Source organism: Notechis scutatus, chromosome Z (genome assembly GCF_049901735.1).
Source record: "Notechis scutatus isolate UNSWTSFEM ecotype Mainland chromosome Z, rNotScu1.2, whole genome shotgun sequence".
Taxonomy (NCBI): domain Eukaryota; kingdom Metazoa; phylum Chordata; class Lepidosauria; order Squamata; family Elapidae; genus Notechis; species Notechis scutatus.
Genome location: NC_142025.1, coordinates 99,806,362 through 99,831,172, shown reverse-complemented (window position 1 = coordinate 99,831,172; position 24,811 = coordinate 99,806,362). Strand labels below are relative to the sequence as shown.

General features: G+C 38.4%; 1 long non-coding RNA gene across 1 annotated transcript in view; it reads right to left on the bottom strand.

Moving 5' to 3' along the window:
- The window catches only part of LOC148129025 (uncharacterized), a 172,891-nt gene that overhangs the window by 51,379 nt on the left and 96,701 nt on the right, over positions 1 to 24,811 (bottom strand). Inside the window, exon 4 of the long non-coding RNA XR_015745727.1 lies at positions 19,900 to 20,035. This is a non-coding gene — a long non-coding RNA (uncharacterized LOC148129025). The remainder of the gene's footprint in view (positions 1 to 19,899; positions 20,036 to 24,811) is intronic.

The following is a 24,811-nucleotide window of genomic DNA, read 5'->3' as shown; positions in this document are numbered from 1 at the left end:
AAGGAAAAATAAAGGAAAGAAAAAGAAGGAACAGTCTGGGATCATTTGGTGATTTTAAAAAAAAAGTTTTTGGCATTGGTTTTTTTCTTTCTTTTTCTGTTTTTACTTAAAGTCAAACGGGTGGTTGTTCAAAAGTGTTTAAAATGCCATCACTCCTGGAGGAATTGAAGATGAGTCTTAAAAAACAGAAAGAAGATGCAGAAAGGGGAAGAAGATCCTTTGGCTTCGTATTTGAATTTTTTGAAATGGAGATCCTGAACTATGAAAAGCAAAAGGAAAAGCTTCAAGAGCAAGAAGAAGGGCGGGACAAAGAAGAAGTCATTTTCAATGATCAAATAATGCAAAGTCTGGTAATAAGGGGAAAAAGGGGGAAAGGAGTTAAAAGTTTGAAATCAAAGGGAACAGCCAAAAAGAAAAATAGTCTGAAAAAGAAGTATAACAGCAAGGAGAAGCAGAAAAGAAAACTACAGAAGGAAAAATTAGAGAGAGAAGGGTATAAAAACGGGATGAGAAAAAGGGGGAAAAGATAGAGAGGGAAAGAACTTATGAGGGACAAAAACAGGAAATAAAGAAAAGGGGGAAACGTACTAGGATTAAAGGTATTTGCTCAGCTAGAAAACACAGACACGAGGGCGGAGCTGGCGTTGCGGCGATACGGCATGTGATCTTGGAGGTCTGAGATCGCTGCCGATATCTTTGCTCCTGGACGGTCCATTTGGATCTAAACCATCCTGAATAGACAGTGAATGCAAAGAGCACATCCTGTTGATCCCAGGGATACTGCAAAGTCCCTGGTAGATCCAGGAGAAGCTCTTTTTGCCAGCAGCAAAGAGGCAGCCATTAAAGCTGCTGAAGTTGGGACAGCTCCGAAACGAAAGAGAACGGAAAGAGAAAGTGTGCTGGTTTGGTGAGAACTTTTTCTTTATTTTAAGATTTGAAAGGACACCCTAATTGAATTCCAAGAGGACTGCCAAATGGCGATTGAAAAAGAAGGTGCAGTAGGTGGAAAGGTCGAAGCCAAAGAACAACGTGAACCAAGATCTACGAGAGCTGCTAAACCTAACTACAAAATATAACCATGGAAGAGAAAAAACTGATTACAATTAATATAAATGGACTTAACTCAGCTGTTAAAAGAAGGAAAACTTTCCATAAATTACAGAAATTAAAATTTGATATAATCTGCCTACAAGAAGTACATATCAAAAAGCAACATGAACAATTGTTGATACAGCCAAAGTTAGGGAAAATATTTACTTCTTTGACACAATGCAAGAAAAGAGGAGTGGCTTTATACATTAAAGATATTATCCCAGAGAAATTGATCTATACTGATGACGATGGAAGAATATTAATGGTGGAAATAATGGACAATAATATGAAAACACTCCTGATTGCAATCTATGCCCCGAATGACAATCAAGAAGAATTTTATAAAAAATTACACATGAAAATAATTGAACTGGACTATGCTAATATAGTTATGATGGGAGATTTTAATGGAATTGTAGATAACAAACTGGACTATACAGCACAGAAAACAACAAAGCAAAACAGAAAGACTCTCCCTAAATCTTTTTTTAAAATGGTAGATGAAATAAACTTAAAAGATACATGGAGAGAAAGAAATGCTAAAACTAAACAATACACCTTCTACTCAAATAGACATTTATCATGGTCCAGAATAGATATGATATGGATGTCAACAGAATTGATAGCTAATATTCAAGAAATAAATATTGAAACAAGTACTTGGGCAGATCACAATCCAATGACAATTAAATGGAAAGGACAGAGAAGAAGATCTAGATGGACGCTAAATAATACTATATTAAAGGAAAAAGACTTCACACAGTGGACGAAGAAAGAACTGGCTTTCTTCTCTAGAGAAAACAAAAAAGAAGATACATCAATCCAGAACGTATGGGATACAAGGAAGGCATATGCCAGAGGCTTGATAATAGACTACACAAGGAAAAGAAATACCATGAAAAGACTAGCCTCTAAGGCATTAGAGGATGAGTATAAAGGACTTGAAAAAGAGCTACAGAAAATGCCACAGAAAAAGGACATTAAGTTAAAAATGGATATTATCAAACATAAAATGGGTCTAATAGAAAAAGAAGAATTAGCATAGAAAATCAGAGGTGCTAAACAGAACTACTTTGAAAATGCAAACAAAACAGGTAGATGGTTAGCATATAAATTGAGAAAGGAGAAAGAATCAAGGAAAATATTGCAATTAATAGATGACCAAGGCCAAGTTTGCTATGGTAGTAAAGAGAAGAAGGAAATCATACGAGACTATTATGGGAAACTATACACAGAAGAGAATATTGATGAGGAAAGAGTTAAACCGTATTTACAGAATGCTAATTTACCCCAGATACCTAAAGAGATTGAAACAATGTTAGAAAGCAACATAATGATGATGGAGTTAACTGAAGCACTCAAGAAGCAAAACAATGGAAAGGCACCAGGCCCAGATGGACTTCCGGCAGAATTTTATAAAACACTACAAGAATCGTTGAATCTTCCATTGCTAGAAGTTATGAATGAAGTTATGTTAAAGAAGAAGATACCTAAATCATGGTCAGAAGCTTATATTACACTTGTCCCAAAAGAGGAGGCCGATCCATTACAAATCCGGAATTATAGACCAATTTCCTTACTAAACGCAGATTATAAAAATTTTTGCTTCAATATTGGCAGAAAGACTTAAAAAATATTTAAACAATTTTATCCATCCTGATCAAACTGGATTTCTGCCAAAGAGATAAATTAAAGATAATATGAGAGTAATCTTGGATACTTTGGAATACTACGAGGCACACCCTGAAAAACAAATGGCTTTGATATTTCTAGATGCACAGAAGGTATTTGATAATGTGAATTGGCGATTCATGTTATTACAACTGGAACAGATGGGCTTTGCTAAAAAATTTATCCAAGAAATAGAAGCTATATATCATAAGCAAATGGCAAAGGTAATGATAGAGGGAGAACTGACAGACTCTATTGATATAAGAAAAGGAACAAGACAAGGGTGCCCACTATCACTTCTGTTGTTTGTGTTAACCTTGGAAGTGCTAAACAGAAATATTAGAGAAGAAAAGGATATAAAAGGGATGAAAATTAAAAAGGAAGAATTTAAATTGCAAGCATTTGCAGATGATCTGGTTTTCATTTTAGAAGACCCACTAGAAACAGCATCAAAATTGATAGAAAAGATAGAGGCATATGGAAAGGTGGCTGGTTTGAAAATAAATAAAGATAAGACAAAGATCTTGACAGAGAATATGCTATCAAGACAAAAGGAAGAACTGACAGATCTATTGAAAATTCAGGTCACGAGTAAGATTAAGTACTTGGGGATACATTTGACAGCAAGATGCAGTACACTAAAAGAGAATAATTATATCAAACTTAAGCAGCAGATAGTGTTAAATTTGGCGAAATGGGAAAATTTACAGCTGTCATTAATAGGGAGAATATCAACAATCAAGATGAATACATTACCCAGAATTTTATATTTGTTCCAAACAATTCCAATTATGCTTGGAAAAGATTACTTTGAAGATTTAAATAAAATTGTGTTTAAATATATATGGCAAGGTAAGAAAACGAGAATAAAGCTAAAACTTTTGCAAGATGCTAGAATTAGAGGAGGATTTGGTTTGCCTAATTGGGAGTTGTACTACCAAGCTACAAATTTGATGTGGGTTAAGGAATGCATAACATTAAGAAATACTAGATTGTTGACATTAGAAGGACATGATCTGTTGTTGGGGTGGCATGCTTTTCTATGGTATAAAGGAACTAAATCACAAGGGTATTTTAGAAGACATTATATCCGGGAGTCTCTGTGGTTAAACTGGGAGAAGACTAAAAGACAATGTTATTTGAAAATTCCAGTCTGGCTATCGACTATTGAAGCATTTTTTTATCCTATAATATATAAAAAGGAACAAACAGTTAGATATGGTGAAATATTGAATGAAAAGGGTGAACTTAAATCTATACAAAAATTAGAGGAACAAGGTATAAAGATGAATTGGTTTTCATATACACAAATACATTCAAGGTATGACAAAGACTCTAAAACAGAAGGTTTCTATGATAAATCGACTGATTTAGGTAAGATTTTGACAGGTACTGATGAAAAGGTGATTAAAAAATTGTATGGATATTTATTAGAAATTAAACTAGAAGAAGAACAAGTTAAAGAAACTATGATTGCTTGGGGGAAGAATTTTAGATATGGGATTGATTTAGAGAAATGGCAAAAATTGTGGTCTCAAAATTATAAAATGACAATGTCAACAGCATATAAAGAAAATTTGTATAAGATGTTTTACAGGTGGCATTTTCCCCCGACAAGAAGAGCAAGAATGTTCAAGAACAAATCTGTTGGAAATGTCATCAGATACCTGGCTCATATTACCATATGTGGTGGACTTGTGCGGATGCTAAAAAATATTGGACTAAAATCCACACGTGGTTGGAAAAAATGACAAAAAAGCATATAGATTTGAAACCAAAGATATTTTTATTGGGAATTTTACCTGAAATGTATAGTAAAGACTTGAAATACCTGATTGTAAATGTATTAACTAGGATTGTATTTGTTAAAAACTGGAAAAATGAGAAAATACTATCACCGGAGGAAATCATTAAGAAAATATTGGAATGTGCTGAAATGAGTAGATTGACATTTGAAATCAGAGAACAAGATGATAAACAATTTTATAAAATTTGGGATCTATTCTATCAATGGTTAGACAATAAAACATGGTAATGAAATATGTAGTTTCTTAGAAAATAATAAATATATAAAGAGGCATTCTTTTCTTATTATATCTACAAAATGATTGTAGGATAGATTTGAGATAATAATATGAACTGTCATGAAACAATTTAAGTTAAATATGATTATTTCGTAAAACATGAATGAATAAAAGTATAGTCAAATGATTAACAATGATATTAATGTATTTAATACTTGATTGAAAATATGAGAATATATACAATGTAATTGTAATTGGACTATGAAATGGAAGCACAAAACAATTTGTAAACCAACTGGCACACTGTATGTATATATAGGGAAGATGGCTTGATGTTTTTATGTTTTGTTTGTCTATGTTCGTTTTAAAAACCAATAAAAATTAAAAAAACACACAGAGACAATGGTTAAATTAAGTTAAAAGTGAGGATTCTGCAAAGGTACAAAAGATAGTGTTGTGACAGTAGACACTTCAATGGCACCAAAACCCTAGCCACTATAGAAAACCCCAGCCACAGAATTATCAGAGAAGCCATAGAGATGGAAAAAAGACCTGAAAGCATGAATAGAAGAGATGATTCCACCAGACTGTCAATTATTTGGAAGCCTGCACTCACAAACAAAAAAATCTCCACACCACTAGCCAGGCAAACAGCTGGGCACAAACAGATTCCCTCCTGCGTAAAATTGGAAGTGTCTACGCTTAGACACTTCCAATTTTTAGAATTTTTCTTTTTACATTTTCAAGGGGAAGTACCAAGCAGAGTCTGAATGATGAGATTTACATGATATAAAATAGATATTAGAAATGTGAATGTTATAATTTTAGAATGCACAAATTCAATGTTTAATGAGATTTCATATGATAATAACAATAAGATTTAAATGTGTTGCACTTCGATTGGCAATCATAGGGGGAATTTTGCTTCTTAAGAATGTTGGAAGAGAACATATGAAATTGTAAACAAGACAGACGAAAGTATAAGTACAATGAATAAAAAGATATAGAAATTTAAGTAAAAGAAATACAATTGAATAAGAAGAAAATGAGATGACCATAAAAGAAAATTAAGAGGAGTAAAGGAAGAAATAGTGAGAAATTGGAAAAAAAGGAATAAGATATGAAGTTGAATACATAAGATGAATATGCATATGAAATTGTATCTGTATGGAAATGTGATAACCCGGAACCATGTACTCAAATAAGATGTTTTATTTGTTTTGTTAAAACTCAATAAAACTTTATTAAAAAATAAATAATTTTATTTAATTCTTGACTTCTTGCCTGCCCAAATGAATTTCATAGAAATTTTATCCAATTCTTTGAAAAACGATTTATCCAATAATATAGGGATCGTTTGGAATAAATAGAGCAATTTGGGTAGAACATTCATTTTAATTGTGGCAATTCTGCCTAATTAAGAAATTTGCAATTTGCTCCATATCTCCAAATCATTTCCTATTTGTTGTAATAGTTTAACATAATTGTCTTCTTTCAAAGTTATTGTTTTGGGTCTTAACCATATATCTAAATATTTAATCTTATTGACAATTTGTAGTCCCATTATTTCTTCTAGTTCTTTTTGTTTATTATTTGTTATATTTTTAGCTAACATTTTGGTTTTTTCTTTATTGATTTTCAACCCAGCTAGTTTACCAAATTTATCAATTTCTTTTAATAAGGTTGGTCCTGAATCTATTGGATCCTCTATAACAGGGGTGTCAAACTCATTTTCACCGAGGGCCACATCAGCGTTATGGTTGCCCTCAAAGGGCCACATGTAACTGTATGACAGTATAAATGTAACTCCTAAATGTTAATTAACTCTGAATTTATTATTTATTCAAATCACAAATATTACATATGCATTTGCATAAATGAAAAAAAAGGTTGCTAGTACCTCTTTTAATATAACATAAAAAATTTACTTTGTCAAGTTAAGAAACCCACATTACTCCATCAATCAATGATCAATCTATCCAAGTGAATAATAATAGAAAAACATCATCCAACATCAGTTATGATAATAACTTTGTTCAAATCCTTTTTGTCACAGCTAGGAGGGGCAAAATAACAGAATAAGTACAACCAACAATTGTGAGCTGTTAAGAACATATGTGACAGATGTAGCATTTCACAAAAACAAATGGCTGCATATAGCCTTGCAGATTTGTCTGCATAAACATATAAACCTATAAACAGTAAATGCATTACTACACATATAAAGTTATATTTGTAAATATCTCAAAATAACAAAATCAGGGTTGTCTCAATTCACAACTATATTGTCTCAAGTTTTTAGGTGAAGTTCATGAGAAGATGCTGACTGTTCTGGAACACACAAAGTGGATCCCCTCTCCTCCATCATAATCCATTGATCATGTTCTAAAAATAACAAAATGTCAGCACAATCATTAAATTGCACAGTTTAACTATTCTTCTTCTTGATTGAAATACATTTTATTATATATTAATTAGGTTTTTAAAAATGCTTACTTATGCATTTTCTGGCTGGATCTTTGACACCGTTTTTCCGTAGCCAGTGTGTCAATGTCTGGTTTTAGGTCTTGTGCTGAAGCAATTCGTAGAACAGCGTGGAGGTTCTCATCAGTGATACGTGATCTATGCTTGTTTTTGTTTAGATTCATTATTGAAAACATCTGTTCGCACAGATAGGTGCTCCCAAACATAGACAGAACATGGGCTGCATGACGTTGAAGCTGTGGCATTGAACCAGGGGGTATTTTACGGTAAGTCCTGGATCGCAACATCCTTGAACTTTGCTTTCAGGCTACGATTGCTTTGAAGCTCGATTAACTTCATCTGAAGGTGCTGGGGTGCAGTGCAGACGTCGGTGGTGAAAGGATCGGCAAAGATGGCAAAGTCTGAGTGCTGCGCTTTAAAGTCAGAGAAGCGCCGATCAAATTCATTTATTAATCGGCTCACTTTGGTAGCCAACTGAGCACATGAAAAAACACCGGGAAATGAGGCTGAAATGCTTTGACAAACAGGAAAGTGAGCAACATTGTCCTGTTTGACTTGGCACATCCACAGATCAAGTGTACGCTGGAAAGCCGTGATCATGTCGGACATTTACGTAATGACTTGTCTACGTCCCATCTCATGGATTGGCCTGAAAGAATGACTTTACACTATTTGAAAAACACCATTGATCCAGAAGTAAAGAAGACCTGTGAAATTAGGGGAATCCCAGAGACCTTACAATCATGGTATGTTGCACCCCTCAGCTTAGATTGCAGCATCAACCCACACAGGAAATCACTTCCAGCAGCCCTGCCTAAGAGAATTGTGGCTAGGAGATCGCCGATCGGATCAGCCGAACCTGCTCATACCCAACCTACCAGGGTGCTGAAATGTTACCAATGTGGCCAAGCTGGCCATAGAGCAGCAGACTGTCTGGCCCCTGCTTCTGTACCACAAGCTCTGCAGTTGAAGTCTAATCCAGCTGTTAGAGGTTGGAAGAATCAAGAAAGACCTCCGGCCAGGGGTGGGTTCGCCAAACACAGCTGGGAAAGCTCTCTCTGCACAGATGGGAGCAATGGACCACCAGACCGCCACCATTCAGATTGAACCCAGAGCCTGAGCCAGCATCCTTGGCATTCCACCTTCTCCCAGATAACCCCCAGGTACCCGACCAATACAAAGACTTGGCTGAAGCATTCAGAGAAGAAGAGTGTAATGTCTTACCTCCCCATCGAGCCACTGATTGCATCATAGAATTAGAGCCCGGGGCGAAATTACCAAAACCAAAGATGTATTCCATGACGCCTGCTGAAATGACTGAATTAAGGAAATACATCGACAGCAATTTGGAACAAGGTTTTATTGAGTCTGCCAAATCATGACAACTTCCCCCGTGTTGTTCAAGGAGAAGAAAGATGGCGGTTGAGATTGTGTGTTGACTTTAGAGGCGTGAACACCGTATGCGTCAAAAACATGTACCCTCTCCCCCTTATGAAGGACTTATTGAACCACCTGTCGAAGCTAGATCTCAGGGAACTACTGGGTCCACATCAAAGAAGGAGATGAGTGGAAAACTGCTTTTAACTGCCCTCTGGGTAGCTTCCAATTCAAAGTCATGCCTTTCGGACTTCAGGGGGCTCCTGCAGTGTTTATGCAGCTCATCAATGAGGTGCTACACCCACACCTTTACCGGGGGTCCTCGTGTACCAGAATGATATTCTTATCTTCAACGAAACCATTGAAGAACATGTTCAATTGGTCCGACAGGTTCTAGAAAAACTTCTAGTTGCCAAATTATATGTGAAACTCTCAAAATGCGAATTCCACAAAGACTTGTTGGACTACTTAGGCTACCGAATATCCAACCTGGGGATTGAAATGGACCCCAGAAAGGTGAAAGTTGTGCTGGACTGGCAACCCACAGAACCCCCCAAAAACTTCAAAGTTTCTTGGGATTTGCCAACTTCTATAGACAATTTATTCCGTCCTTTGCTGAAGTTGCCCTCCCGTTGATGGAGCTATTAAAAACGGGCCCGTCGCCCATCAAACCGAAGGCAAGTGAACCCCTGGCTTGGATTATGGACTGTCAGAAAGCTTTTAAGGCCTTAAAACGCCTCTTCACAGCTGAGCCCATCCTCCAGCACCCAGATGCAACCAAGCCTTTTATTGTCTAAATGGATGCAAGTGATTTAGCGGTGGCAGCTGTTTTGCTGAAAAAAGACTCTCAAGGCTGACTGATGCCTTGCGTTTATGTGTCCAAAAAGCTGACAGACACAGAGCGAAGGTGGGTGGTCTGGGAGAAAGAAGCATTCGCCGTACAATGGGCTTTGTTGACTTGGAGGCATTTTCTAGAAGGGGCACCAGAGGCCTTTGAGGTATGGACTGATCATAAGAACCTTGAGGCTCTAAAGACCCCTAGGAGATTATCACCCAAACAAGTCCGCTGGGCCCAATATTTCAAGCTATTCAACTTTAACATTAAATATATCCCCGGAGGGAAAAACGTACTGGCGGATGCTCTGCCCAGAAAACCTCAGTTTGACAGCCACCGAGAGAAAATAGTACAAGCCTTAATTTCAGAAGCTCAATCGGCAGGCCAAGTGACTACTCGAGCTCAAGCCAACCACAACCCCAAACACCTGGAAGATAAGCTGACTACAGAATTGAAAACGGCCCTATTGACCAACCCTTAGTTCCTGGACCATCAAACCGAGTTGACAATGAATGATGGACTAGCTTGGAAAGGGACTAAGCTTTATGTACCCACAACCCTAAGACTACTGGTACTAAAGCATAGCCACGACTCCCGGCTGGGAGGCCACTTTGGATTCCTAAAAGCCCTACATTTACTGAGAAGACAGTTCTGGTGGCCAAAAATGAAACCTGATGTCGAGGACTATGTAAAAAGTTGCTCAATTTGTGCCACAATGAAACACAGAACTGGAAAACCCCCTGGCCTCCTGCAACAAGTTGCTGAACCAACCCAACTTTGGGAAGAGATCGCAATGGACTTTATTGTTGAATTACTAAGAGTGAAGGGAATACAATCATTTGGACTATAATTGACTTATTCTCAAAACAAGCCCAATTTATAGCCTGCAAAGGATTTCCATTTGCAAAAAAACTTGCAAAGCTGTTCATGAAACATATCTATAGACTACATGGAGTACCTGGTAGAATAATATCAGACAGAGGGGTACAATTTACCGCAAAATTTTGGAGGGAATTTCTGAAATCCATTGATTTCTCTCAAGGATTATCCTCAGCTTTCCATCCTGCTTGTAACGGAGCAGCGGAGAGGACTAACGCCATGATTGAATACATTAGATGCTATGTAAATTATCAACAAGAAAATAAGGCTGAATTATTACCATTTGAAGAGGTTGCTTACAATAATGCAGTACATAGCAGCACGGGATTAACTCCATTCCAAATCAACACTGGAATGGATTTTGTCCCGATGCCAGAGTTACCTAGACAACCTCCCTCATCCATGTCCCTAACTGAATGGATGAACTCATTAAAGAAAGGATGGGAACATACAAAAAAAGCTTTGACCAAAGCTGCAAAAAATTATAAAAAACAGGTGGATAAACATAGATCCCTTCAACCGCCTTTTAAAGTAGGGGACAAAGTATATTTGTCGACCAAGTATCTTAGGTTGAAACTGCCCAGTAACAAGCTGGGTCCAAAATTCTTGGGTCTGTTCCCAATTTCAAAGATAATCAATCCAGTCACTGTTGAATTAAGTCTTCCTTGAATATTGGGGAAAATTCATCCAGTATTCCATTGTAGTTTACTAAAACCAGCTACTACATCAATGATAAGACCACCACCAATTGCTCCCCCTAAACCGGGGGGAGTACAGGGGGAAACACATTATGAAATTTAAAAAAATCTCAATTCTAGATTACACTGTGGCCGATTGCAATATCTGGTCTTATGGAAACGATACCCTCTCTCGGATGCTACTTGGGTAAAGAGTTGGGATGTTCATGCTGATCAATTGGTTAACCATTTCCATGAGGATTTTCCCCACAAACCGAAGGGTCCTCATGGGGGGGTAGGGGGGGTTAAGGAAAATGTGTTAACCCCTGTATCTGTTTTTCCCCCCTTTCTTTTAGGAGGAGTTTTCAATGGGGGACACCTGTCAGCTTTAAAATTCAGCTGCCACATTTTTTTTAAGAGAGTTGGAGGAGTTGAAAAGTTCAAGGTTATTCTGTATGTCATATTAAGAAATCCCAGTGGCAGTTAATTGGTTCTCGTGATTTATGAAGTGTAGAAGTGGGAGGAGACAAGGTGGATTCTGTGTAGCACGCGAAAATAATTTCACTTGGGAAATTATTTGACATGCCCCATGGGTACGTACAACCGGCCCCGATGCTTGAGTAAGCCCTCCTCCAAAGTCCATGGAGATTCGGGACGAGAAACGGCATCACAATGTACTCAAAATGGCCAAATGCCATCTTCCATTCGTCCCCCTCTCACATCCACACCAGGTTGTAGGCCCCTTGAAGATCGAGCTTGGTGAAGATAGTGGCTTCTCTCAACCTCTCCAACAACTCCGGAATGAGCAGCAAGGGGTAGCGATTCCACACCATGATGGCGTTTAGCCGGCAGTAATCACAGCACAAGCATAAGTCTCCCGTCTTCTTCTTGACAAAGAGGACTGGGGCTGAGAGAGGGGACGACAAAGGCCGGATGAACCCTCAGGCCATGTTTTCGTCCAAAAACCCCCTTAGGGCGGCCAGATCGGGCTCGGACTCGGACCTGGAGTACAAACGTCCCTTTGGCAGCGGTACATTGGGCAGAAGGTCCACTGGGTAATCATAGGGCCAATGCGGGGGTAACCGGTCTGCCTCCTTCTCGCTGAACACATCTGTGAAGTGTGTCAGTTCAGGAGGTATGGAGACAGCAGAGGTAGAGATGTCCTGGCCAGCACAGGTGTGGCGGAAGTGGTTCACGCACTGCAGACTCGGAAAAGAAATGGCGTTCTGTGACCATGCCACCTAAGGATTGTGAATCCTAAGCCAAGCCATGCCAAAGACCAATGGGAAATGGAGGTCCGTGGTGACATAAAAGCAGATCACCTCCTCATGTGCTCCAATGGCTAGGCACAAAGGCTGGGTGGCGAATTTAATAGGTCCTGCAATAAGTTCCCGCCCATCAATAGTCTCGACCCTCATCGGAGGTTCCACCGGAACCAAGGGGACATCAAAATGGGCCGCAAAGTTCAGGTCAATAAAGTTAGTCATGGCCCAAGTCAACCAGCGCAGTGCATGCGCATTCCGACTGGTTAGCCAAAAAAACCTGAGTGTCCAAAATCAGATGCTGAGGGGGCCCAGAGTCAACCTCCACTAATTCAGGTGGGTGTTTGATACGTGCCCAGCCTAGGGTTTCCCCCCAGATCAGGCCTGCCCCGTTTCCCGACTGATCACGCCGAGATTCAGGCACAGGCTTGAGCACCCCACTTCGCTTTAGAGGACAAGAAATAGCAAAATGTCCGCCCCCCCAATACAGGCACAAACCCACTTGGCGTCTCCGCGTTCGCTCCTGGGCCGTCAGGTGAGGTCTGACCGCTCCCAACTCCATTGGCTCCTCAGCTGTTGCCATGACACGTGGGGTGACCCGGGCGCTGTTTGCAGTACAGATGCAGACGGCTGCTCCTGGATGGTACGCTGACGGTTCTTTCGCCATTGGAGACTTGCGTCGATGCGCAAGCATTGCACCATCAGAGCATCGAGGGTCAGGGGCGCTTCCACTCAAACCAACTTGTCCTGCAGCTCATCTGACAGGCCATCCTGGAAGGCGTCCATTAACGCTGCATCATTCCAGTTAGAGTCCAGGCACAAAAGCCAAAATTCAGAAATAAACTCTTTCAGGGGGTGCTTCCCTTGGCAAAGGTCCTTAAGACGCCTGGATGCCATCTGTATTCGTATGGGGTCTTCATACATGTGGCGCAGGTGTTGCCAAAAACCCTGGTAATTAGTTAATAACGGGCTGTTCTTGAGCAACAAAGGCGTGGCCCATCGGGCGGCCGAGCCAGGAAGGAGGCTTATCACAAATCCCACCTGAGCCCGGTCATCTGGGAAATCCTCTGGCCTCATAGCCATAAATAACTGGCACTGTCCCATGAAAACCAGGAACATCTCAGGCTGCCCAGAAAACTTATCTGGCACAGCCACCGGGCATTTCCAACGGGAGGGGGAGGAGGACCTGCATGAGCCTGCAGCAAAGCAAGTTGGGCTGTTAATTGAACCACTTGCTGTTGTAGAATTTGATTTTCATCTTGCAGCTGTTGCTGCTGCTGCTGGTCCATCTTAGGTAGAAGATGGTTTAAGTCAGGTATGGGACAAAAATGTTGTCTTGCCTTCCCTTTTTCTTAAAAGATGAGGGAGTACACACACACACAAGGCAAGCTGGCTCGGACTCCACAGAGTTAATTCTTTGGAACTGATAATATTCTTGGCATTCCACCATGTCCTGCCTGCCAAGTCCAAGTTGGCAGCAATTATAAAATAAAGTTTTACTCACAGAGATAAATAGTTCTTTTACTTCATAAAAATCACAAGGTAGTCCACAAAACAATCATTCATGAAGAAAATCTGAAATAAGGTTAAACTTTGTCCCATACAAAGTTTAAGGAGAAAACACACCCACTTTTATCCCCTGTGGGGTGTGGCTCAATGACTCAGCTCACTCTCTGACCCTCCCACTCCTCCTACGTTGCTGCTCATGTTTCTCCCTACGATGCTGCTTGGGGTCAAGCCAATACTCCTCCTCTTCACTCCCAGTCAGGGGCTGCTCCAACATGCCTTCCTCCTGATTCATCTCAGGCTGTTCCTCTTGGTTGTCTGATGGAACCTGAGGCATTACCAGGGAGGAAGGTCCTGGGGAGGAAGGCATTCCCAGTTCCTTCCCCTCATCTTCCAGGTCCTCTTCCTCTGACAGCATAGGCTCGGGAATCGGGGCCACAACACCTATGGTGTTGTTATAATAAATACTATAATAATTTCATTCCATCACAATCACTGGGAAAAGGGTTAAGTAGGACAAATAATTACCACCTTCCTTTTATCAAAATCAATTAGGGTTATCCAAACACATTACTATATATATATATATATATATATATATATATGGTGTTCGGCTTGGTTCGGGTATTTTCCCACGTCATTGTAGTCTGACTCACAGACGGACACAATACAGAAGCCTGATGATGGCAGATGAGATTCTGCTGAAACGTTGCTACAACTTTAAAAGAACAACTACAATGACGTGGGAAAATACCCGAACCAAGCCGAACACCATACATGTAAGTACCGCGAAAACTTAAGAAAACATATATATATATATATATATATATATTTCAATATATAACTCTTAATTATACCGGCACTTCGATACTTAAAATAAGAGTTGTGAATTATGAGGGTACCAAAGAAAAGGATCTATATAAGAAAAATAGGAAATCTAAGGTAATCAGTTATTAAGTAAATCAGTAAATAGGATTATTTACTGATTTAGTTATCTGATGCAATGTTCCTTCTATATATAATATAACAATAAACTAATTAAATATATACCAACGTTCTTGTAGTTCAAAACAATATTTTTCCAGTTACAAGTTTATAAGTTTCTTCATTCACAATGAAACGTTTTACCAGAGTTTAGATTTCTCAATGGCCGTCTTTAAGAACTGCAGTCACTCTTCTTTCCGTTTAGGTTCTTGTCAGATCGGGTTTTTTTCAGTTCACTTAATTTTAACAAATTTGTTTCAAGCTGTCAAAAGGAAACAGAACCTTCTGAAAATAACTTCTCAGCTCTCACACCACACTCCCATTTTCTGTCGAGATTCCTTTTATTTTCTTATATTCGCTATTAATTTCACTATTGTCCTAGCGTTAGGGGTGGTAAGTTAGAACGATGCTGCTGATTTCCACTCTCTCCCCTTTCACCCTGGGTTTCCTTAGTCCGCTTGATTGTTTTTTTCAAATGATCGTCTATCTCAATTGTGATCCAAATAAATTGTAATCCAAATAAAGCTTCCAACCTAATGCGATCGCCACCCCTTCATCCACTGCCATCTCGCTGCTTCCTGCTGGCTGGTTTGTCGTGTCTCTGGGTCTGGCCACACAGGCTGACTTCTTTCGTCTCAGACTTTGGGCTCTCTTCTTCAACGTTTCGGGATCGCAATCTCCCAAACTCTCTCCAAGAGTTTCTCCTCACCTTGTCAATCCCTCCAGGACCTGACTCCGCCACGAATGGCCATCCAGAAGTGAAAATCCAGGCTCAGGAAATCAGAGCAGATTTCTCCTGAACCGCCACAACACGACATCACTGGGCCCCCTCTTGAATTTATTATCTTTTAATGATCATAAGCAACTTTAGAGGCACACAGTATTTAAAAAGCAGAATGAAATTTATTTGGAGGGAAAATAAATGAACAAGTAAATCAATAGTGCAAATACAGTGTATACAGTGACTAGTGTATACAGCGTATTCCAATGACTAGATATGCTCCAGTACTTCCTTTATGTAAATATAGGTTCTTTGGAATATTTTTGTTATCTTGGTCACCTTAATGTTATTTAGAGATTTACATATGTAAATAGGAGCTTCATTTTAAAATGGCCTGATACTATAAATGTACTAATATGTAGATCAATAGGCATTCTTCAGATTTCTCACTTTTAAAATTTTTATGATTCTTACCCATTGTCTCTGAATAAATCCTGTTTCTTTACATCTTGTTTCAAACCTTTGTAACTTCTCTTCCCCTTTTCCCTTCCTTTCTTCTTCAATCTAGCCTTTTTATCCCTTGTCTCTTGATCTCCACCCTCTTAACCTGTACCTTCTTCTGTATTCCTCTTTTCTGTTGCTTTCTGACATTGTATCAATTTTTTGCCTTATTTTTCCCTTTTTTGGTTGCTTTTTTAAGTCTTAAATTCTCCATTCTCTTTCCCCTCTTTCCCTTTTCTTCCCCAGCTAGAGTTGCTTGTTCATTAAAGATGGCTTCTTCTTCATCCCAATCTTCTTGTTCTTGTAGTTTCTGATAGGTAGAAATCGCCATTTCTAAGAAATGGAAAACAGATCCAGAAGAGCCCTTCCCTTCTTGTTCCTCTTCTTTTAGCTTTTTAAATTCCATTTTCAGTTCATCAACAAGTAATGCCATTGTGAAAAAAAATTTGAACAACCCAAATGTTTTTAGTCTTTCAAATAATAATTTCCAAAAGTCCCAAAGTCACCAAGCAATCCAAATACACACAGACTGTTTCATTTAGCACTTTCTTCTTTTTATACTTTCTCTTCCTGGGGTTACAGTTCAATTGCAAAGTTCCAAAATATATCTTTTAGAAGTCTTGTTACAGTTTAACTTTAGTCTTATAAATTCCAAGCAGCCTCCTCCAGCAAAATCTTAATATTAATTCTTTTCCTCTCCCTGGCCACTTATAGCAAAAAAATTTTTTTTTCCAATGTTCAGAAATCTTTAATGTCCCCTTGGCTTTAATTTTCTGATTTAATTACCTGTTGATGCCAAAACGGGTTTTTCCAATTTCCATCTGCTATCACCATAAGGAAGGAGAGTGAGAAAAAACAAACTTTCCCTTTTAACTTTCATTTGCCGCTTTTTCCGATCTTCTTTGGGAGCAATGTATCTTTAATGAATTTTAAATTCCAGGGTATTTAAATGTTACTTATTATCCTGGTCAGCCAAAAACTTTCACTTCTCAAGCTTCCTCCTGCACATTCTTATCCGGATGAAAGCTTCTTTGTGGAGGCCATTGCTCACCGTTGGTACTCTCACCAACGTACTCACAGCCAATGGATTCAAAAACAAAATCAGCAAGATCCTCCAAAAACACAACATTAAAACAGCATTCTGCACAAACAGAAAAATATCCACCATCCTAAGAAACCCTAAAGACAAAATCGAGTTAGAAAACCAAGGAGTATACGAAATCCCTTGCACCGCCTGCCCCACCACATACATTGGACAAACTAACAGAAGAATAAGTGCACACGTTGAAGAACATAAGAACTCAATCAAAAAAGAAGAACCGACCTCTTCCCTGGTCCAACACCTCAAAGCCACAGGACATGAGATTGACTTTAAAAATACCAGAACTATCGCCAAAACCGAACACTTCAACAACAGAATAATCAGAGAAGCCATAGAGATAGAAAAACGCCCACACAGCATGAATAAAAGAGATGACACCTCCCGCTTACCAGCCATTTGGAAACCCGCCCTCATGAACAGACGAGTACCTAACATGATGAATGACACCAGACCCACACCCACGAGGGCCACACAAGATGCCACCACCACACTTCCACGTAAAAAGCAGACTCACACCCACACAGAAGATGAGACACGACCACAGACCAGAAGCCGCACTGCAGCTGCATCACTACCCACTTCAAACCCCTCTGAGCCATACATGAAGCAAACTGACCCCCACCATGAAGATGCAGCACGACCACGAACTCGAAGCCAAACAGCAAGATCACAGCTCACCAGCTCAAATCCCCCAGTAACTAAGACCAACCTGAGCACAACCAAGCCCCCACCTGAACAGAACACACCTCCAGCCAATCAGAACATGGCCAACCCCCAACCAATCAGAACACAGCCAAACCCCCAACCAATGAGAACACACCCCACCCAATCAGAACACAGCCAAGCCCCCACCCAATCAAGTCACACCCCACTAGCAGTTAAAAGGAAGAAGCAGCTGCAAGCTCACATCACTCTGAGAAGCACAGAGCTGAAGACAGAAGCCTGAAGATGATGAATGAGACTTCATCGAAACGTTGCCTAGATACTTCCAATCTTACGCGGGAGAAAACCCGAATAACCAAAGATATATATATATATATATATATATATATATATATATATATATATATATATATATATATATATATATATATACATACATATACATATACATAATATAATATAATATATATTATATATATATAATATAATTAAAAAGAGATTCTGCAAAAGTACATAAGACTGTATTGTTGTATTTGTATTTGAAATGTTAGAAAATTGGAACACTATATGATTATATGGGATAAAATATTAAAAGGAATGTGTAAAATGCTTAAGATTTAACAATAGAGTTTAATTTGCTATGGATTATTGTTTTAATTATATTATAAACTTATTATTCTTTCTTATTTTAAAATATAGTACGTAGCTTTAGAATGTACTAAGCAGAATCAGAATGAAAATTATATATTATTTTAAGTGTTAAATTTAGGGGAAAGATATAAAGGCGTCATACTTCAATCAGTGATTACAGGAGAAATTTTGTGTTAATGAGAAAAGATAATAGATAATTGAAATAGAACAGACAAAAGATATAAGTATAATGATTTAAATTGAGATGAAATAAATAAAACAGAATTAAGAGAGTGAAAAGAAGGGAGAAGCTATATAGAAAATGTAGAATGGTAAATAAGATATGAAATGGTATATAAAGTGAGCATGAATTTGATTTATGTCTGTGCAAAAAGATGTAACCCGGACTTAGCCGCTTTCCAAAAAGAAGTTTTATGTTTTCATGCTTTGTGTTTTGTTTGTGTATGTTTGTTTATTGAAAGTTAATAAAAAATTTATTAAAAAAATATGATTCTTGGCTTTTCAGTTCTGAAAATGTGAATTTGATATAGATTTACCTTTACAAAAAAGAAACCATGCAAAATTCATACAGAGATGGGGGAAGTGAAGGGAGGGAGAGAGGAAAGGAGAAAAAGAAGATTTGAAACTTTGAGAAATTAATCAGCAACTGCAGGCAGGGAAATGTTCCCTTCTCTCAGGCAAGGAACTACTGGTCAATGGGGGCCACGGGAAGCTTGATTAATGTGCAATTAATGTGAAAAGCTTTTTTTCCAAGCCAGCAGAAAGTCACACTCATGTTAGAAGAAGTGAGGGATCATTGAAACAAGCATTGTGTGTTGTTAAAATTCTAAAGAGTTGAAATGTAGCCTCAAATATTGAACTATCCTAGAAGGAATTAACTGCCATAACCCCTTGGTTCCCCTCCAGTTGCTTCCTTGCCCTACAGCAGAAAAAGAAAGATGATAATATTGTAACTGGACTTGTCTCTGCAGACTTTAGGGTACTCCTAGAGTTTTATACTGGAATGTAAAGCAAGTTAGAACATGCTTGGTCCCGATACTCTTCTTTTTTCCTCCAATATTTTCAATGCCCTGCAGAAATCATTAAATCAAAACTTCACATTGAGAAATCCAGCAGTACAACCTTAACTTCCCAGGAAACAGTACCATTCAGGAGGTGAACTCTGTCTCACAGCTGAAGAATAATATCGCTCATCATGGATAATGGTTACCAGGAAGAAGCTTGAAAGAAAACCCTGGGATTTTCTGAAGCAATTGAAGAAAGAATCAAGCACTCCTGAGAAGCTATATTGTATCTTGCCAACACCTGCTGAACTTAAATGTTTTATTTCTTCTAATAGTTTAGGAATATTTAACAGAAGGAAAAAGGGACCCACCTGTACTCCTTTATCTTCAAGGCCACTCTGCCATTAAACGATAGCTATACAATAGAGTCATTATTTGTTCTGCAATAGCCAAATTCTCCACTAACCTGGAATGGGGGAGCAGTTGAAGCCCTGGACAGATTGCGCCTATGTGTCCTCACCTGGCCAAGAGCCCCAACCACCTCCATAGTTCATGGAGAACCTGAGGATGGTGAAAAGGATCAAAATGCAGCCAGAGCACCACTGGAAGAAAATAAAGAATGAATCTGACCAAACACAGGTTAAAGCAGTGATTAAGGCCATCTTGTGCTAGTAGGAGCAGTAAAATATCAGTATTTCTCCACAATTATTACAACTGCAGGATGTCGCTTAATGGCCCTGTTCAAAATCACCTGGTCCCTCTTTGGGAAGGATGATTCAGCAATCATATTCAGGGCCACACAGAAGAACTTGTGACAGATAACATCTGACAGATAAAATCGCTCAGATTCGCTCTTGGTTGATGCAATTAATCAGAGATGCCCAGAGAATAAATTTACCCTATTATCTGGGAGCAGTTTTGGCCCTGTTGGACCTGAGCAAGTAGACAGGGTCCTTGGCTTTTCAGACAACCACTTGCTTATTGAAACCTTGTCCTCCCTGATTATTGAAAGCTTTCAAGACAATGACTTCTGGGTAGGTGCAAGCAGTGATTAAGGCTTCATTGTAGGAGGGGTGTTCCTAACACATTTTAAGGAGACTTGTGGTCTCCATCTCCTTAAGAAGCCATCATTAGACCCCACAATTTTCATCCAGTTTTCCAAAGAAAACGTGGTGGCAAAAGTAGTTGTGTTGCAGCTTCAGAATATCCTGTGTAATGCTACCCCTGCAAGGATTTCTGGAGTCCGGGTTCTCCTGGCCCTCTTGGTTTAGCTGCTGGTCCACACTGGTTCCTCACTCAGGCACTTCTACTTTTCTCTCTCTCTCTCTCTCTCTCTCTCTCTCTCTCTCTCTCTCTCCCTCCCTCCCTCTCTCTCTCTCTCTCTCACTCTCACTGCCTGCTAGGCTCTCCTTCCTCTGCTTGCTTCCCTTTTTTCAAACTCTTTTCTCCCTCAGGCTCGTCCCACAGAAGCCTCTCCTATCCTATCCCCTTCTCTCCCTCACAGTTCCTTCCCTTTAGAACATCTTGTCACAAGAGGTAAGATCTGCCCCTCCCCCTTTAGCCTTCAGGAAAGTCCTTAAATGAAGTCCTGAAGAAGCTGCTGACTAGAAGTGTTTGCTACATTAAAAGAGAAGCCACCCCACTATCCTGCAAACTATTGTTATTTTGGTTTTTTTATTTTTGCAATTTTAATCCAGTTTATATTTATAATTGTTATTATATTTATAATTGTTATATGTTGTTTTATCTTGATGTAAGCCTATCAACCACCTGAACCACAAGATGGGTGGCCCCTAAATTTGCTAAATAAATATTTTAAAAATGCAAGAGTGTATGTTCCTGGAGTGAGTGAGTTTTATGCCATATGTTGTATAATAGGTGTCTCCAACCTTAATTTTACGACTTGTGGACTTCAACTCCCAGCATAGCTGGCTGAGGAATTCTTGGAGATCCCTGTTGTAGAGGACACTCGCCTATTTGAAAAATTAGCCTCAGTCTGATTTAAATACTGCATAAAAGGCTATAGAAACAGAAAACAGACACCTTGAATTTGTCCATCAACAATGAGCTGCTGGACAGCAGACTTAGCCAACAGGCACACATGTCATTACAGTGCACCTTTTTCCACTATGCTGATTTGTAGTGACATTCCATTTAATTCATGGTTAATTTAAATTATCATTGAATTTCATGTCTGAATCTGTGATGGGTTAACACCTGCATGTCTGTGCTTTTCTGCCTTGGTGATATGCTCCCACATCTTTCACCAACGGATAGCTTATCACACTGGAGAGTTGTCTGCTTGATTAATCCAAGGTTTGTATTAATTTGAGTTGCTACAGAAGGAAAATGAATAACTATGAGCCCCTGATGTAACAAAATGCGTAGTCATATATTTCTTACAATACACTAATACATTTTGGATCACTGGTACAAAAGAACATTACTTGATTGTTTCAATCATACTGAACCATAAATTAATTAATTATTATTTTATCTATGCACTGTGCTTGATTATTCTGTAACATGAAACAAAAAATTTCAAGCAATTTGAATTGCTGCAGAAAAACAAGCTCACAACGGCTATTCAGGTGGTCTCATAGAGCATCCACAATTTAGATCAACAACTCAGTTGTTAAGCAAGGTGATTGTTAAGTGAAACTGCAGCTTTGCTTATGACCTTATTTCAGCTTTCCTTTGCTTTACAAACCTGCAGAAGTTTTGGTCTTAAAGTTACTTTTTCTTCACTGAATGGTTCCTAAACAAGGCAGTCACTAAACAGACTCCCTGGGCACCCATTTATCTTCTATAGATTAAGAATTCCTTTTGAATACTCTACAAATCACTATCCTCATTTTAATGATTTGACTTTCATATTTCTGAAAGTCCAGCCCATCTTTGATTCAAACAGTTAAACACTTTTTTTCTTAATAAGTTTGATAATTGGAATTTAACATTTGGAGTCTGATTTTAACAGAGACATTAATGAAGAGACATTGGAGTATGCAAAGCTCCCATACATTTGGATCAGATACACTGGAACAAAACTCACATGGAAACGTTATGCCAAATGCATCCCAGAGTACATGTATTTGTTAAGATGGAGCTCCACAAGTCTGGCTATAATAAAACTTCAAAGCCGCCCCGCCCCCCCCCGCCCCCCCCCCCTTGATGCTTAGTTACTAGCCTGCCTATTTCCCCTTCCCCCTCCCATCTTCGTTTCATCCCTCATTCATTATTTCTGACTCTTAGGGTTGACATTTACCCTAATCAACTGCTGGAAAGGGAACAGAGTTCTTGCCTTTGGCTGCTGGTCTTGCTTTCACAAGAAGGTTAAGGGCATGAACTCCAGAGTCTTCTAGAGAAGAACTGAAATCATATCCTTGGAGCACAATTTGGAGCACCCAAAGGAGATGGACAAAGGGAATAAGGCACAAGCTCTCCTGACCCTCTTGGAACTATGTAGCTGAGTTTACAAATGCCAGTTTTGAAGGCAAAATCATGACATGAAGACCATCTTTTTGATACAAAGTTGATTCAGAAATTGACCTTGGACTAACCGTCTTCTTTGTTCTGCATTATCTTCTAGAGATCTATCTGAACATCTGGGTAATGATATTATTCAATGAGTAAAAACATTAAGAGCTACAGAGCAAAGTGCATGGAAGAACTAATATTAATCATAAGAAGATAACATGCTCTTTGCAGACACAATTCAAAGACCTATTTAGTCCAACATTTTGATTCAAACTAGATGTGCATGCCTGTGTCTGTGTGTAGACTCATATTCATACATAAAATAATACGATATAAAGGGGAAAAGCCAGAAAATTAAAACATGGATAACAAGCTGCTTTGCCAGAATGCAATATTCAGATTCATTACTCTAAATATTATAAGAGGAATTAAAATTGGTTTAATATATTCTTTTTAAGTTTTTAAACATAAAACACAAGCTTTAAAATATAACTTCAGAAGCAGCAATAGTATTAGGGGAAAAATAATAATGGAAATGAATAATGTAGACATGCTGCGTTTATTTACATACATACATACCCCAAAGAAAAAAGAAATAAAATGAATTTTGCACCACTTTTTAAAGTAGGATTATTCTGCACTATAAGCTTTTTTTAGTGATAAAGAACTTGTATTCATTGCTTAACAAAGTATAAAGTAAAAAAATGCAATAAGACATGTTAAAACATGAATCAACTTTGGACTTCAATATTTGTTAAATCTTGAAACCCATCCATTCCATCCAATATTTTGCTGCGCTTTCTCATCATGGTTGGAAGGTTTTCCTGGAAGGGATGAGTGAAGAATAGCAGGAACGTATACCAAAAATATATAATTCTAGCCATACTCCTTCAGGCATGAAAGTCCCAGAACTTCTCATTGTTCTCATGAAAAACCTATGTACATGTTAGCAAGCCTCAGTCCAGATATAAGATTGTGAAACAGAATGATTCAAGTAGACAAAGGAGTAAGAGAAGGTGGCATATCTTCCCTTATTTATTAACTAATATATTGAATATATATTGAAAGAAGCTGGTTCGGAAGAATATGAGCATGGTTTTAAAACTGAAGGGAAAAACATAAATGATGCTTGTGACATCATGGTAGCTGAAAATGCAATGTGGAATGATCTCCAAGTTCTGGTAATGAAAGTCAGGGATTATGGTGAAAAAGTGGAAGTAAAATTATTATAGGTCTTTCAGGATTTTTTAAGCAGGAAAAAAAATCAATTAATTTGATTATTCAGTTAAAGCTTAAATTTCACTATTCAACTTGAACTAAACAGGGCTATTTATTATTAAGAGACAGAAACATGGATACTAGAAATTGTAATTGACAGTCATTGTAATTGTAACTAAATATCCAATTTTATGCTTCATGAATTGACAATTCTTGATTAATATGTTGGTCCATGCCTCTTTTTGGGCAGCTCCCTGGAATTTTTGAGCCATCACCACCAAGGACAACCTAATGACAAAATGCCAGAACTAAACCTTTATTATTCTAGCTTTAGACATTGACTTAGAGTTTGAAGACAGCAAGAATACATGCCATCCAACTGGCCCATTCATAATAATCTAAGAAAAATATTTAATGACAGGTTTAATGATATTTAATGATATTTAATGATAGTTCAACTGATTGCTCTTTTACTGCTGGATATTTTTCTGGTCACATAAAGCAGAACACTGGGAAGGGTAGAGTATCAGAGAATGGATATATGCTAGTGCCCCAAGTTAGGGAGAAAAGTGCAAAAGTTCATACCATTGGTGTGTGTGGGGGTATCTGCACACACAATGTAAACTGATTCTAACATAAACTGATCTATATACAAATAACTCCTTCATGTCACAAAGAATCCC